Genomic DNA, 16,668 nt, shown 5'->3' with positions numbered 1-16,668 from the left:
TTATCTATGTGCACGCTTAGGACGAATCCAGTCGAATGCACCGAATTATCTTTATTGTTTCACATTCTGTGCAGTTTTCAATGTATGTATCTCTTCCAAAGTAAATTTCACGACGAACTTAAATGTAAACAGTTCGAACAAAGCCGAGAGCTCTGTAGTTGCATCAAAACGAGAAAATAATAGTTTTCCAAAGAGTTCTTTTCTGTTTGTTCAAGTTTATAAAGCTGTTTTATAACCGATGTCATAGTTATTTAACAGTGAAAAATTGAGAAAAACTGAGGAGGTGAACAAATTTTAACTGTCAATAAACACCACATTTAATACTTATTAATTACTTACTAGAGGTCCCGCAGTAGTCGAAATTCGACTATAATTAATTGGAATTGTAAGTTTGTACACTATTATGATTGTGTTTTATACTTCTATAATCACAAATTTCGCTTCACTATTCACTATAGAAAAATATTAATACAGACAAACAATATTTATTCTTTTCTCAATTTGACCACAGACGTCAAGAACAAAAGTTTGACAATAAATAGTATGCATGCGTGTGTGCGTCAAATACATGGTATATAGTGTGTGTAATGTTCTCTTTATTGATTTAATGTATCTTTTATGCATTACTTAAAAAAAATATTAGCATTGTGCACTTCTTCTCTATATTCTCTATAAGTGTGGAAAATTTCATACTCCTCCGTCAGCGCAAAGGGATACAAAGTTTTTGCTTCACGTATTAATATATAGATTCCAACTGCCGCATCTTTGACACCTGCTTATTTTCTTTTTTGATTGCTTATACTGAAAAACAAACGCACGGCCCACCTGGTGTGAAGTAATTACCAAACTCCATAGACAACAACAACCTTTTATAGTACAACAGCTACTCTACCATTCAGCCCAGAACTAGTTACTAATTCCCGGAAGAAATAAGCGGCGTGGTGATACCTAACTAAAGGGGCTCACAAAGCGCCGTGCCACTTGTAAAAGTACCTTCTTATTATTTTTTAACCCGCTTTGTCCGCTAAATATATTATTATTATTAAGCAGAGTCGATAACAGTAGGAGTTCCGTGGGGCGTATAGGCGAAACGTAAGGATGTGGATTTTGATACAGAGATTGGTAAGAAGGCGTATTGATGGTCTACACGGGTATTCTTGAAGCGACTGCGATGCCTTCCGATTTCAAAAGCGGGGACAGTTAATAGACCTCATGCTTAAGGGTGGACTTGATTAATTGTACGGGATGACTATGGCTTAACATCAAAGTCAAAATCACACACTGTTTTTCGATAAAAGAATACGCTGGATTGAGATTGTCAAGCTATTTATTATTGTTGTTGGGAATTATGTTAACCCACTGTTGTCAGGTTCTTCTTCTTCTTTCTAGCGTTTCCCGGTGTAGTGCCAGGGTTCGTTTTCGCTAAAACTTTGCTTGGTCTTCGGCATTCTTCGGGGTGAGGTTATTCACCTCCATATTCGCCTTTACCACATTCAACCAGCGTTTCTTCGGCCCCCCGTGGGATCCTAGATCCGGTACGTCCAAAACGTTATATTTTATGTTACAAATTACAAAATTAAAAATAAAATCTTTTTTCTCGACATAATTTATTTCTTAGGAGCATTCTGCGATAAAGTTGTGAATTCAATTTACGAATCTGTCGCAGCGTTCGGAGTCGAGCGAATTCCGAAACTAGCTCAAACTTTGGTATTCCGAAAACAGAATGCCCTAAGAATTGGCTCGATCGAAATATTCAAATACATATTTGAATCTATTAAGTTTTGCTTCGAAATACGATTTCGGAATATATTTTCACGATTCGAAGCGAGTTTGCTATTCGATTTTGTAAAAGCATTTATTGTTGGATGTAATAATCGTGTTAATATTATGTTTTATTCTTATAAAACTAGTTTGATTTTGGTATTGAATTTAATAAATGTTTGGAATATACATACTTATTTAATTGTTCATTAAAATATAATATAATCTCTATATATAAAAATGAATTGCTGTTCGTTAGTCCCGCTAAAACTCGAGAACGGCTGGACCGATTTGGCTAGTTTTGGTCTTGAATTATTCGTGGAAGTCCAGGGAAGGTTTAAAAGGTGAGAAAATATAAAAAAAGCTCGGAATTATATAAAAACAACCAATTTTGTTTTTCCTTTGATGTGTCCCCTTGATGTGTCTTTTATTTATCGATTGAGGCACTACGAAGTCTGCCGGGTCAGCTAGTTATTATATAAATTAACATTTATGAAAACAAATACAAAGAGTAAATTATGTAGGATGTGTGTAAAAAAATATTAAGATCTATCCCTATATTCATTAAAAATATACAACAATACTTAATAATTTACTCTAATTTTTTTTTTTTTTTTTTTTTTTTTTTCAACCCACACATTAGAACAGATCTTCCAACGCGCTTGAAGGAGGCACAGTCCCCAAGATACTGGCTACGTTGCCTCGTTGGACAGCCAGACTCACTCTCTGTGCAAAGTACCAGCCAGCCTTAGCATCATGTGTAACCTCCTTCAAGCGTTTGGAGATTTCTGTTAAAAATTTTTTTGCTTCAGGGCCCCAAGGGCCCATCGTCTCAACCGCGAAAGGCAAAAAAGAATAAGAAGACCCCAAACCCGAATACTTCCGCTTTTTTGTAATTTCTGCTGAAGCTGCAGCTGAACTGGGGCGGGACGAAGTACCATCTAAATGACAGGGAGCCACAGTATCCACACAAGTAGCATCCCATACCAGGCACCTACCAACTGACCATGGAATCAGCGTGACTCCATCTTGCCTTTTCCCATCTGACCTCAAAATTCCGATGGGTTCCAAGACAGCCGGAACATTGACTGTAGTGAGCGCCCTTCTTATCATATCATTTAAAGACGCATGTCTTGGAATGCGCCCAGCGCTTTTCTGGCACGAGAGTCCGTGATGTCCAAGCTCATTGACGTACTCGCCACAGACACAGAAATGTGGTACGTTAATATGGGCCCCCAACCGTAAGCCAATAGCTAGCGAGAGAGCGTTGTTGTCCAACAACGTGCCTGTATTGGACGATGGATAGGCTTGAAGCCAGTAACTTGATTCCTTTTCGGTAACGGCGCGAAAACGAGCAATGTCCACGCTGTTATCATATGACTGTAGTAACCGTTGCTGTATCCGTTGATTTACTCTTATTAATATTGTAACTATGATATTACATAATAAATATGACACAAACATAAACGACACAGAAATGTGAAAAAATGTAGTTAAGCTTCGTTTTGAAGGTATCTTGAATAGGACATTCTTATGTCCGCAATTTATTTAGATTCCCAATTCCCTGGGAAGCACTTTTGGGAACCGTGACGGTATGGATGCACAACTTCAATATAGCTGATGGCTTAACTCGTCGTAGGGTAGGTATGATTTTTGTCACAAAAGTAACGGAGTTTCCACTTTAATGTGGTGGAATAGTCGTTTCAGATCACGATTGAGGCCGGCACGTATTGCCTCAAGGTGAGTGGCAGCAGTCTATGGGCTTGTCTACTCACCAATAGGGCGTCGTGGCCTAAATGATAAGACGCTCGGTGGACTCGTATCGAGCGATGCAACTGTGTCGGTGTTCAAATCCCGCAAGCAATTAATAATTTTTTCATGGAACTCGTACCTAGTTGGCTTGCTTAGTTAGTAATTGTTTTGTTCATAGAATATGAACTTCTGCGATGAAGGGATAACATCGTGTAATAAAATTGTAACCAGCAAACATTGTAGTACTTTTTTTGTTTCTTCCTCAGCTGATGAGCCATGAACTCGTTCATTCGTTAAACATTAAGAAGTGAATGAAACTATAATTAAAAAAAATGAACCATCGCGGGAAGACTGAAAGATAGATGCATAAAAGGACAGGAAATTCATGTGGCCTAATGAAAATTAAAATTTTAATATTATGAAACAGTCGCTTGCGCATAGCGACGCGTCGCCACACCGTACGCACTAATACATATAGACTGTATATACAATATAATATCAAATAGCGAGGCGATGTGTCGCCACGCCAGCATTCGTTTTTATGTGCGGCTTTATGGTGATGTGAGACACTCTTTCCCCTTTGCCTTTTCATGAGTTCTGTCTCTTGCGAGGTTTGGACGTAGGTTGTTGAACGACAGGAGGTTTTAGTCAGCTCGACTCTGACATACCCCGCCCTCCATCCCCAGTGGAGGGCGGAAGTCCGGCGATTTCCTCCTGACAAAAAAAAAAATCGGTTGTCTGTAAAGTCGGTTTACTGACGATAGTTGAACGTGACAACGTCATAAGAAAATACTGATGGAATGGTTTCATTTTTCAGAAGAATATTTTAATTTTATTTGTTTTGATAGATATTTTGTATGGACAACTGACACCACATTCACTTTTCACTGAACTTCATACTTGACGAAAACATGTAAATGTATTATTGTATAGCAGCTGTCCACGCGTATACATCGCTCACTCAAGTAGGAGCGAGACAGATGTCGAACGCTGCCGAACGCGGAGGCCGATTGTGCCTCTTTGTCGCTCGTTGCACGCTTGCTTGCACTTCAAGCCTTAAATGGAACGCCTCAGAGCGAGGTAACGCCGCATGAGTCATGTTTTTTCGTGCGTGCAGCCGGCTCCATCGAATTGTAAGACGTTGTAACGTCAAAAAAAATTCTACCATAAAAAATTAAATTTTACAAAGTGCTACCTACTATCGAATGTAATTTGGGACTGCGAATCAAAGTGACCAGAAACGTTCTCTTCGCGCCAGTACTGTAATGAAAAAACTTTTGTAATTAATTATCTGACACACTACAAGTTTCGAACCGCACTTGGTTAATTGAAACATAGTTTCAGCGTTCCAAGGGACAACATACGAGATATGTAGTCGACAATATAATATATTTTCATTAAATCTGTTTAGCTCAAAGGCTGTGAATGGTAATGGAGCGAAAAAACAGCTCACAATTCGTCGTGGTCACCCACATCAGAAAATTCGTGTGCTCTTGTAAAAGGCAATGATATGATAATACTAAAGTACAGTAGCAACAAAGGGAAATTCGCTTCTTGGCTATTATGAGTACCACAACGCATTAGCGTGTGATATACAGTAATTCGAGTTATACAGCGTACCTCTCTGGAGACTTTTTAGATAATATTCGTAGTATTTTTTTGGTCCTGTACCAAACCAGTAAGTATTAAAGATAATATTTCCGGAATGATCGTTATGCTGCTAAAATTTTACAACCACTTTAAGACGTTTTGTCATTATTAAATACAATAAAAAGTAAAATTAAGTAACGTCTCATTAAAATGAACTGTTATAACAAAAAGTTAAATACCAATAATTGGTAAACTGTAATTTACTTTTAGTTTATGTAGTCGCTAAGTTTTTATACATCTTCTAAAATGTTTTTTAGCTTAATGGGTTGGTGTTTTTGGTCTGCCAGCATAATATACATATGCGTATGAACATGATTGAACTTTCTTTCGTGGTGTTAGCTGAGCGCAATTAGATGTCCCTTTCAAATCAGATTTTTGGAGATTACTCGACGCCCCTGGCATTTTTGAAGTCTGAACTGCAAATCAGAATGAATCGCCTAAGATAATAAGTTCGTCTACATAAAAATCTAATCCAAAAAAAAACAGAGTGCGTTAAGTGCTTCGCAGCAAGTCAATTTGATCAGGGTACTTGTGTGGGCAATACATATTTTAATTTCATTATACGATGTGGCTCTAAAACGCTGGTTTAATTCCGAAGAAGTTGGATGAATTTTTCCACGTTGATATTTGTATTGTACCATCAATATCCGAAATTTTATATCCTCGAACCATCCGATAAGAACACGAAACCGATGAGAATATCTTTTGTTTCAAGTAAGTTTTAAAACACGATACCCACGCAAATTAAGTTTCCAATAATTAGAATTGATTCGAGAATAAGTATCGGAGCTGTGCTAAAGACCCCGGGGGAGAAAATGTTCAATGAAGTCTTTGTTTTTTGCTCCGCAATAGTTTCCAGTTTCCAGAAAATGTTCTTCCTAATAATTAATGTTGTTGAATAATGAAATTCTCATTGTGTTATGATCTTGAACTTAAATTTGAGGTGATAATCAATTTTTTCATAGTAAGTTAAAAAATCCAAATGTCTTTTATGATACGTAGCACTGCTAAAGGAAAAAAAATCAATACTTAAACTGATATTTTTCGTTTAACGATGCTAAAAGCAAGTTTTTGCGTGCGCTCATCGATTTGATGAACATAACTTCATACTTTGTCGATAAAGTCATGTATTTATGAGGCTACTCAGTCAAAGAGACGGTATTATCGCTCGTATCATCCATCTGAGTACAGTTTAGCAAATGATTTGTTGGATAATGAACGACAATTCGTTTAGAGTTTTTTTTTGTGTTCTTGCCGTGAAAAAACAAACGTGAAATGGTAACTTATGTTTGTTGGGTTTTTGTTTTTGTTGCTTGCGAATGTAGACGTCTATAGAAACTACCCTTTTGTGTGTGGTAAACGTGTCTTGCGGGGGTCAGATATTCCAACAACACACCCGATAATTATCGCCAAAATCTATTAGGTATTCGTGTAAAAGATAGATCATTCGCGAAGTAGGTACTCTTGAGTTGTTAGGTCTTCTCTAGAGGCGCTCGGGCTGCTGTTAGTAAATCTCATCCCTCCCGGCTGAGCCTTTGCTCGCCCACTTGTCCCGGTAAAACTGGAAACGCCGCCGGGCCATTTGTAATTCTTCCTCCTTAAAAACAAAAATGGAAGCGCCTGGGAAGCCTCGTTGAGGGAATGAATTTTGAAGCCGGATAGTACGAATGAATTCTGGAACCCTATTTTCAATGAGTGTTGTGGTTCCGTAAAGTAGAAGATAACTCTGAATTAAAAAGCCAATAAATGGTTTACATCAAACGGCGTTAAAATTGCATTTTCTAGTGTGTATAGAGTTTTGAAGACAAACTGAGAACAGACGTACTAACACAGATCTCAAATATTTGGATATTTCACAACGATATTCACTTCAACCGGGAATCGAAGTCGGATCCGGTTGTACCCGCGTTGTACCGTTGGACCAACGCAGCTATATTTATAATATCAAGAATGATTCATTAAGCTGTTTGTGCTCACATCAGGCCTATAACACAACGAAGCAGGACGTCTCCCAGGGTTGCTAGACCCAAACATTTCATAAAAAAAAAAAAAAAAAACTGTGAATTTAATAGCCTCGCAATTCAAATATAGAGAGAGCAATTCGTGTTCAAAAGTTATGATAAAGTGTGCTAATCTACTGAAATGGTTACCCGTGAACTCAACTCATTCCCATGAGAATTTTAATTTAATGGAAAATATTACCTGCTTAATAATATTGGGCTAGGGAGGAGGGTATTTTTCATTACATTGCTACTGAAGCAAAGGGTGTTTTATTTTTTATTTTAAAGTAAACGTGTGTATTGTATGTATGTATGTATTGTGTGTATTGTAAGCACCTAAATAGGCTTAGCTTGAAAATTAATCTCAGCAAATCGGGTTGGTGATAATAAAGTAGTAAGTTCATGAAAAAACTAAGTTACAACTACATAAAATAACTTTAATATTCATTATTACAAAACGTATTAGTTGATCTGTCTAGATTCTAGTATTTATTGTATGTAACAACAAATAAACACATACTATCGTTGTCATTTATCACCGGTTGTGCTCTATTGTGTTAGGCGTCCAGTGTATGAAGTATAATTTAGATTTAAAATTAAAAATATGTTGTATAGTGAGTTGTTTAGTAGCTTTATTTGTAAAACATATATGGTAAAAAGAAACAAAATTTTAATAAAAACCAAAAGAAAAATATTTCATGTATAATTTGTTCTCTATTCGTTCCTTTTTTTTATTTTCTACCTTTGCTAGTGACCTCGAGGGTTCATACTAGAATCACCGAGTGAGTAGGTGAGCTCACGAGGCTGTAACCTGATGAATTTGCTAATGCTAGCCCTAGCAAGAGCAGTGCTTGGCAGAATCTACCACCGGATCGGAACGCAACGCGACCTACTGAGAAGTTCCGGCGAGAAACTCAGTGGGCTGTGTGTGAAGATTGATTTGACCGCCAAGTCCTTCGTCGCAAGCGACGGGTTCGACTAGAACGGTGACCGGTGCTTGGGTTACCCAAAGCACCGATAGTGGATCGGGAGGCTGCGAAATTACTTCTTTAGGGCGACGGCAACTGGTTACCTTTCAGTCCGCAATATCGGATATAATGCGTTCATTTGATTATGATGAACTTGGTTCAGTTTTTGACATTGTAGGGAAAGGCTTTGTCATAATACTAGGCTGCACTAAAAGTATCGGGAATGGAATATTTCCACTGTTCCTGTCATATTAAAATCTTTTTAATTGAAAACTTCTTAGTTTTAAAAATCGAATACCATTTATTTATTTAAAAAAAGATTCTCGGCCTTGTTACGAGGTTTTGTCAAACTTGTTTAGTCGTTGAGAAAATGGAATTGACTCGAGAAAATTCAAGAGCGATGATTTATTATGACTTTCGAAGTGGTTTAACACAAAAACAGTGTATTGACCGGATGATTTCTGCATTTGGTGATGAAGCCCCATCCTAAACCACAATTTATTGCTGGTTTGCTGAGTTTCAACGTGGAGGTGCCAAGCTCAGTGACGATCCCTGTTAAAGTCGTCCGAAAACTGCAGTCACCCAAGAAAAGATGCTGTGCGTAAGCTGATTGAGGAAGATCGACATGTGACATACCGCGAAATTCAGGCAACTTTAGACATTGGCACGAGTCAAATACGAATAATCTTGCATGAACAATTAGGTGTAAAAAAGTTGTTTTCCCGATGGATACCGCATTCGCTCTGTGAAGAGCAAAAAGCAGCTCGCGTTACTTGGTGCGTCAGAACTCTCGAAAGATTCCACGCAGGATCCTCAAATGCTGTATACAACATTGTATCAGGTGACGATACCTGGATATATGCGTACGAACCCGAAACAAAAAACCAGTCACGAGTTTGGGTGTTCGAAAATGAGTTAAAGCCAACAAAAATTGTTTGTTCACGGAGTCTTGCAAAAAGGTGGCCACGTTTGTCTCCAAAACCGGCCATGTTACGACTATTCCTCTTGAGGGACAAAGAACGGTTAATGTAGAATGGTATGCTAGCATTGGTTTGCCACAGGTCGTTTTTGAACTCCGTAAAGAGAACTGCAACCGCCGCATCATCCTCCATCACGACAATGCGAGTTCTCACACCGCGCACAGAACAAAAGAGTTTTTAGAGCAAGAAAACATAGAATTATTAGACCATCCGCTGTACAGCCCCGACCTAAGCCCTAATGATTTCTATACTTTCCCTAAAATAAAGAATAAATTGCGTGGACAGAGATGTTCATCACCTGAAGAAGCTGTGGACGCCTACAAAACGGCCATTTTGGAGACTCCAACTTCCGAATGGAATGGTTGCTTCAATGATTGGTTCCATCGTATGGAAAAATGTGTCAAATTTCGCGGAGAATACTTCAAAAAGCAATAAATACATTTTTAAATAGTAATGTTGTGTCACTTCGTTAATTCCCGAAATTTTCAGTGCCGCCCTCGTACCATCAACGTAAACGGGGAGCTAACTTATGGCGTGTGAGTATTTTCAAGAAATTGATGTATTTCAAATAATTGTTTATAGCAGAATTAAAAAGAAAAGTGTTCTGGCATCCCCGACGATATTGGCGGGCCCATTACCCGGGGAATGCGGCGTCATTATAATTTATTACGGCGGTGTGAGACCGTTTTTGATGTGGATAAACGTTATATTTAATACGAAACCCCTACCTACATTTGTAAAGCTATTTTCGGGTTGGACACATCTGTGGATCGGAATGCGCCTTAATTTGAAAGGTTTTCCACTTGAAATGATACAAGATATTGAAGGCGGGGTTCTGAAATGCGTTGACTTCTTATACTTGAATTTTTTTGTTTTTTTCTGGAAACAGAGAATAATATGATATATATTTTCTTGAGGTAGAAATATAAGCGAACGCCAGAGTGTTTTGTGGCAGGAGCAAGCATCGTAGCTGTATCTACCCAGGTGGGGTCAACTAGTATTAATGGTTTGGGTGGAATTCTTACGGTCTTAGTTTTGGAAACCATAGTATTTAATCAGTGCTGTTGGTTCGGGAATTTTTATACGACATACCATTCTCAAGAAGAAGTAGTGGTAGAGGTGGAGAATCATGTGAGGAAGTTAGACACACACGTACTTTCCCATCATAATTGTCTTAAAAAAATATTTCTGAAGTGCGAGGGAATTTATATGGGCTTTATAAATATTTACATTACTCCTACGGTTACTATGTTGATATGGTAATTACATAAAAACTTCTTAGGTATAAATTCGTTGTAATGCATTAATTATAACCAGAAATGTGATTAAACTATTTTAAGAACATCGTTTTATTATCTTTCAGACCACTTGTAAAGGTAATTTATTTAAAAATGTATCTTAAATTCAATATAAATAAAAGCCATTGCTCAACAAACTCATCGTAGAAGGATATATCGAAAATAAACATTCCGAGTTATTCCAAAGGCTCCGAAGATGAAAGACTCAAACGCTTTGAGGGGAAATTGAGTTGACAAAAAGCTTATTCCATATATTAGCTTCTAAAATGACGTTCTTTATACTTTGCCGTTTTATTTTTTTTTTCTCATTCTTCCTTTTTCATCAACTTACGATTACAGATAAGAAAACGATTTAAGCACGTTCACCATTCACCGGCATTTCTAGTTTTTCTTAGAATCATGCGTTCTTCGTGAATAACTCCCTTTTTTGAATAAAAAAATTAAAGTTTTTTTTTTGTGATGTCCTCTGTGAAAACCTTATCAGAAGGCTGGCTTAGTTCTACAATGAAGTTTTTATTTTTTATTTTTTTATCGCTTAAATTGGTGGACGATCTCACAGCCCACCCGGTGTTAAGTGGTTACTGGAGCCCATAGACATCTACAACGTAAATGCCACCATCTACCTTGATAAAGTTTTAGTATAGTTACAACGGCTGCCCCGCTTTTCAAACCGAAACGCATTACTGCTTAACGGCAGAAATAGGCAGGGCGGTGGTACCTACCCGTGCAGACTCACAAGACGTCCTACCACCAGTGTAAGATTCAGCGAAGCACTGCTCTTGCTAAGGTTGATGTGTAGCAAATTCTGTAAGGCTGAGCCCCGTGAGCTCACCCAATAGTAAAGTTGAAGCCAGAATATCCCTTGAGGCTGTTGGAATGTTGTCTCAAAATCGCTTTTAAACCAATGCATTTGAAAGCGATTTTCATACAAACGAGCTCTCAATCTACCGCTATAATTGTAAACGCATTACTGCTTCACGGCAGAAATAGGCAGGGCGGTGGTACCTACCCGTGCAGACTCACAAGACGTCCTACCACCAGTGTAAGATTCAGCGAAGCACTGCTCTTGCTAAGGTTGATGTGTAGCAAATTCTGTAAGGCTGAGCCCCGTGAGCTCACCCAATAGTAAAGTTGAAGCCAGAATATCCCTTGAGGCTGTTGGAATGTTGTCTCAAAATCGCTTTTAAACCAATGCATTTGAAAGCGATTTTCATACAAACGAGCTCTCAATCTACCGCTATAATTGTAAACGCATTACTGCTTCACGACAGAAATAGGCAGGATGGTGGTATCTACCCGTGCGAACCCACAAGAGGTCCTACCATCAGTAAAACTGTGATGAAGTATTCTAGTTTGGAGGATTCAGACTTCACTGAAACTAGGTAGGTCAAAGAATAAACATGTATAAAGAAATCACGCGGCCCTGATTTAAGTTTGGACAGCACTCATATAATACCATTGAGACTTTAATTACTTAAGGTAGCTGGCGGCGGTCACATTGTGATGGCAATGGACTAATCCGATAAGCACTCGACAATCAGGTATTGCATCTATGAGATAAAAGCGGGATCTGTAGGAACGTAAACATTAGCAAATTAGTAGCTTCGCTTTGTCGGATTAGCTGAGTTCACTAGCCAATTGCATCATAGTGACCGGAGACAGGCTTTTCAATTAATTAAGCTCAACGTTTGTATCTCAGAAGCAAAAAGTTTTAGCCGACAATAGGCTGGGATGTCAATGTTATTGGACTTGTTGCTTTTTGAAACTAGATTCCTTTTCAGTTGGATTTAATTAGGAACTCCCTTTTGATATGCAAAGAGATTGAGAGATGTGATCATTATTGAACACTAGCAAGAATTTAATGAAGTTAAATTTGTCAGTTATAAAACAAAACGCCTTCATAAGGCGAAAAGAGATATCGTCTCCCGATTTTGCATTCTTGTCTTTCGTACATTGAGTTACTCCACGCTGATGGTTGGGCATCTATCTCTCTCTCTCTCTCTCTCTCTCTCTCTCTTCAATCGGTCCCTCATTGCTGAGGATCGTGACTTGATTCATCCAGTTTGATTCCGTCAACCAGCTGTCTCCATCGATCCCGTTCTGTAGCTTGGTGGAGTGCGTCGTTGATAGGTATTTTTAGTTCCTCCGCTATATGGTTCGACCATCGTTCGAAACCTCTACCCCTAGGTCGTTTCCCCTAGATTTTACTGTTCACCACAAGGCGATCTAAATTGTTGGTATCCCTGTGTGTAACATGACAAAAAAACCGCAATGTTCTTTGTAGACAGGTTGTGGATAGACGTTGAGTTGTTTCTATTTTTAACTGCTTGAGAATAGAGATGTTGGTGCGGCGGGGTATAATGTAATAATATAATATATTGGCTATATGCGTCTAAAAGTCAATTAATAATTGACAGCTAAACAAACAAGGTCTTTAATTTATTATCCTCAGATAATTTCTCGTTAACCAGACTAAATAAAGTAGTCATCTCACTGCGATATTATGTAACAAAAGGTTTTAACGTAAAAAAAAATCATTTAGCTATAATATGACTGGATATTAATCGTGGTAAAAACCACTTCGAAGCACATCATTAGTAAACACAAAGACCAAAGCTTGAACTAGAAAATGGCTTGATCCCGCAATCAGTGTAATGTTTCACTGTGCGGTGTAACTTCACAAAGTGAGGTCATTCGTTCTCTTTGAGCCAGATTATAGTTCGACTTGATTCGGAAGCCATTTTTAGGAATACGTTTTTGCTGAATCCGAAACTTTGTTTGAAGGGAGAGACCAATATTTCCTTTTTTTTTATAGCCCTTGTAGGAAGACGAGCATACGGCCCACCTGATGGTGAGTGGTTACCGTCGCCCATGGACTTCAGCAATGCCAGGGGCAGACCCAAGCCACTGCCTACCGCTTAATACTCTCCACAAGCCTCTTTTGAAGAAGGACATGTCATAGCGCTCGGGAAACATCATGTAGGGGAGTTCATCCCATAGCCGGAATATGAATAATATGAATGAAAAGAAAAAAAATCTTTAGTTTTAAAAAGATTTTTCGTGGACAAGCTCATACACCTGTCACTGTCATACAATGAAGAGACTCTGGTATCGCTGTCGAAGCCCCCCATAAAAAAGGCACTCCTAGCCAGTGCCATAACTGTCAATTGTACGGGCACTCTTCCCGTAACTGTCACGCGCGCCCCCGATGTGTTAAGTGTTTGGGCGATCACGCCACGGCCCTCTGCGCTCGCGACCAAAAAACCGCGACGGAACCGCCTAGCTGCGTCCTGTGTCGAACACAGGGTCACCCCGCGAATTACCGTGGTTGCCCCCGAGCCCCTAAAATAAATCGCCGCGTCGCCCGCCAAAACCGCCTCCGAGCTTCCGGCCCAGACATCAAAGCCTCGGCACCCTCTGCGTCGCAGGCTAAGCCAGCGTTCGTTCCGGCGGCGGTGCCCAGTGTCTCGGCCTGGGCAAAACCGCTGCCGTACACGAACACGGCTACAACTCCCTCCTCCGCGATTCGTCCCGCCCCCGCGACTCGTCCCTCTCCCGCGACTTGCCCTCCGACCGCGTCTGACAATCTCGCTTTAGCGATCGACTTCTTTCAGTCGATCAACTTTGAGCGCGTTAACGCTTTGGGCGACGCCATTCGCGCTGCCTCCACTGCACAACACTTTATCGCCGTTGTGCAGGAATACGCCGACGTATACGCGTCATTAAATACGTACGTCCTCCCCTCACTCCGCCGGTAATCAATGGCGTATATAAGTAGAATAAAGCCCCTATCCGTAACGATAGGATTTTTTAACGCTTACGGTCTCGCAAATCAACGTGATCAGGTTTCTGACTTTTTGCGTGACCACCAAATTGATATCTTTTTAGTGCAGGAGACCCTACTTAAGCCCGCGCGCCGTGACCCTAAAATCGCGAACTATAACATGGTCAGGAACGACAGGCTCTCTGCCCGTGGTGGTGGTACCGTCATTTACTATAGAAGAGCCCTGCATTGCGTCCCGCTCGATCCTCCCGCGCTCGCTAATATCGAAGCATCAGTGTGCCGAATCTCACTGACGGGACACGCGCCGATCGTTATCGCGTCCGTTTATCTTCCACCGGATAAGATCGTTCTAAGCAGTGATATCGAGGCGCTGCTCGGTATGGGGAGCTCTGTCATTCTGGCGGGCGACCTAAATTGTAAACACATCAGGTGGAACTCACACACCACAACCCCGAATGGCAGGCGGCTTGACGCGTTAGTCGATGATCTCGCCTTCGATATCGTCGCTCCGCTAACCCCGACTCACTACCCGCTAAATATCGCGCATCGCCCGGATATACTCGACATAGCGTTATTAAAAAACGTAACTCTGCGCTTACACTCGATCGAAGTAGTTTCAGAGTTAGATTCAGACCACCGTCCCGTCGTTATGAAGCTCGGTCGCGCTCCCGATTCCGTTCCCGTCACGAGGACTGTGGTGGATTGGCACACGCTGGGCATCAGCCTGGCTGAATCTGATCCACCATCGCTTCCGTTTAGTTCGGACTCTATCCCGTCTCCTCAGGATACCGCTGAAGCCATAGACATCGTAACGTCACACATCACCTCGACATTAGATAGGTCATCGAAGCAAGTTGTAGCGGAGGACTTCCTTCACCGCTTCAAATTGCCCGACGATATTAGGGAACTCCTTAGAGCTAAGAACGCCTCGATCCGTGCGTACGATAGGTATCCTACCGCGGAAAATCGTATTCGAATGCGTGCCCTACAACGCGACGTAAAGTCTCGCATCACCGAAGTCCGAGATGCCAGATGGTCTGATTTCTTAGAAGGACTCGCGCCCTCTCAAAGGTCTTACTACCGCTTAGCTCGTACTCTCAAATCGGATACGGTAGTAACTATGCCCCCCCTCGTAGGCCCCTCAGGCCGACTCGCGGCGTTCGATGATGACGAAAAAGCAGAGTTGCTGGCCGATACATTGCAAACCCAGTGCACGCCCAGCACTCAATCCGTGGACCCTGTTCATGTAGAATTAGTAGACAGTGAGGTAGAACGCAGAGCCTCCTTGCCACCCTCTGATGCGTTACCACCCGTCACCCCGATGGAAGTTAAAGACTTGATCAAAGACCTACGACCTCGCAAGGCTCCCGGTTCCGACGGTATATCCAACCGCGTTATTAAACTTCTACCCGTCCAACTCATCGTGATGTTGGCATCTATTTTCAATGCCGCTATGGCGAACTGTATCTTTCCCGCGGTGTGGAAAGAAGCGGACGTTATCGGCATACATAAACCCGGTAAACCAAAAAATCATCCGACGAGCTACCGCCCGATTAGCCTCCTCATGTCTCTAGGCAAACTGTATGAGCGTCTGCTCTACAAACGCCTCAGAGACTTCGTCTCATCCAAGGGCATTCTTATCGATGAACAATTCGGATTCCGTACAAATCACTCATGCGTTCAACAGGTGCACCGCCTCACGGAGCACATTCTTGTGGGGCTTAATCGACCAAAACCGTTATACACGGGAGCTCTCTTCTTCGACGTCGCAAAAGCGTTCGACAAAGTCTGGCACAATGGTTTGATTTTAAAACTATTCAACATGGGCGTGCCGGATAGTCTCGTGCTCATCATACGGGACTTCTTGTCGAACCGCTCTTTTCGATATCGAGTCGAGGGAACCCGCTCCTCCCCACGACCTCTCACAGCTGGAGTCCCGCAAGGCTCTGTCCTCTCACCCCTCCTATTTAGCTTATTCGTCAACGATATTCCCCAGTCGCCGCCGACCCATTTAGCTTTATTCGCCGACGACACGACTGTTTACTATTCTAGTAGAAATAAGTCCCTAATCGCGAAGAAGCTTCAGAGCGCAGCCCTAGCCCTAGGACAGTGGTTCCGAAAATGGCGCATAGACATCAACCCAGCGAAAAGTACTGCGGTGCTATTTCAGAGGGGAAGCTCCACACGGATTTCCTCCCGGATTAGGAGGAGGAATCTCACACCCCCGATTACTCTCTTTAGACAACCCATACCCTGGGCCAGGAAGGTCAAGTACCTGGGCGTTACCCTGGATGCATCGATGACATTCCGCCCGCATATAAAATCAGTCCGTGACCGTGCCGCGTTTATTCTCGGTAGACTCTACCCCATGATCTGTAAGCGGAGTAAAATGTCCCTTCGGAACAAGGTGACACTTTACAAAACTTGCATAAGGCCCGTCATGACTTACGCGAGTGTGGTGTTCGCTCACGCGGC

Source organism: Bombyx mori, chromosome 6, assembly GCF_030269925.1.
Source record: "Bombyx mori chromosome 6, ASM3026992v2".
Taxonomy (NCBI): domain Eukaryota; kingdom Metazoa; phylum Arthropoda; class Insecta; order Lepidoptera; family Bombycidae; genus Bombyx; species Bombyx mori.
Note: the sequence above shows the minus strand (reverse complement) of the source record.